Source organism: Stomoxys calcitrans, chromosome 2 (assembly GCF_963082655.1).
Source record: "Stomoxys calcitrans chromosome 2, idStoCalc2.1, whole genome shotgun sequence".
Taxonomy (NCBI): domain Eukaryota; kingdom Metazoa; phylum Arthropoda; class Insecta; order Diptera; family Muscidae; genus Stomoxys; species Stomoxys calcitrans.
In genome coordinates, this window is record NC_081553.1 from 151,440,028 (window position 1) to 151,441,042 (window position 1,015).

The 1,015-nt window shown below is 34.5% G+C and overlaps 1 long non-coding RNA gene across 1 annotated transcript; it reads right to left on the minus strand.

Annotated features, from left to right (window-relative positions):
- Window positions 1-286: 286 nt before the first annotated feature.
- LOC131995208 (uncharacterized) lies at window positions 287-765 on the minus strand. Its single transcript, XR_009397264.1, has 2 exons — window positions 684-765; window positions 287-603 (listed from the first exon to the last, which is right to left on the minus strand). It is a non-coding gene; the product is annotated as an uncharacterized LOC131995208 (long non-coding RNA).
- Window positions 766-1,015: the final 250 nt, after the last annotated feature.

A 1,015-nucleotide genomic window follows, 5' to 3' on the forward strand; every position in this document is an offset into this window, starting at 1 on the left:
AAATCACTAACAATCTTCTGCGTTTCCTCACGATCACGAACCGACAATCTACGGGGAGAGCAGTGTATTGGAATATCATCAGATAATTTAATCTGCATCCTATAATCAGATGACTTTTTATCAATTCCCTTTGGAGTTATATAACGATTATGAATAAGATCTTCTAAAGTCTTCTTCTGGAATGAATTTAAAAAAGGATTTAGATCAATATCGTCCGTACGTATCACTTGGGAATTCACAGGACTATCATAAGAATTGCTTATCGTAGATGGTGTAGACACCGAGGTTATATTATTATTGTCATTTATTTTTCTTGTGGATTCAAATACTTCTATATCATTCGTAGTTTCCTTGACTTGAAGTAATTTTACATTAAATGCTTGCATAAAGTTCCGTCCAAGAATCATTGGAACATGAATGCTCTCGTTCGGAACAACAAGTAATTCTATTTGTTTAGACGATTTTTTAAATTTTATTAAACAAGAAATATTTCCATATATTTTCAAAGGGGAATTGCCAACTCCAACATACGAAGTTGGTATTAAATTCTTCGAACGTATCACACCAGTCGGTAATAAAGACATCTTAACCAAACTAATTGGGCTACCGGAATCGATCAAGCACGAAATATTCGCAGAATTAATATATTTGGATCCACAAGAATATTTAAAGGCCACACTTACCATTTGTGTTGTGTCTACAATATCATTACTACAAAATATGGGAGCAGTAACATTCATCCTTTTAGGACAATCCTTGTAAAAAAGTCCCTTTTGGAAACAATGGAAACAAGATCCCGGTGGACATCGAGGCTTATTGCAGGTGTTCTTCATATGTCTAAATTGAGAGCAATTGAAACATCGTATGCCTTTAGTATTGTCACGGCCTTCTTTATGAGTACTGACTGTTTTTGACCTGCGTTTCTCGTATCTATCTATTCCATGCATCAATTCTTGTAATGAGTTTGATCCGTATAGAATGGATATGTTGTTGGTTTTATCTTCCATTCCGTCTA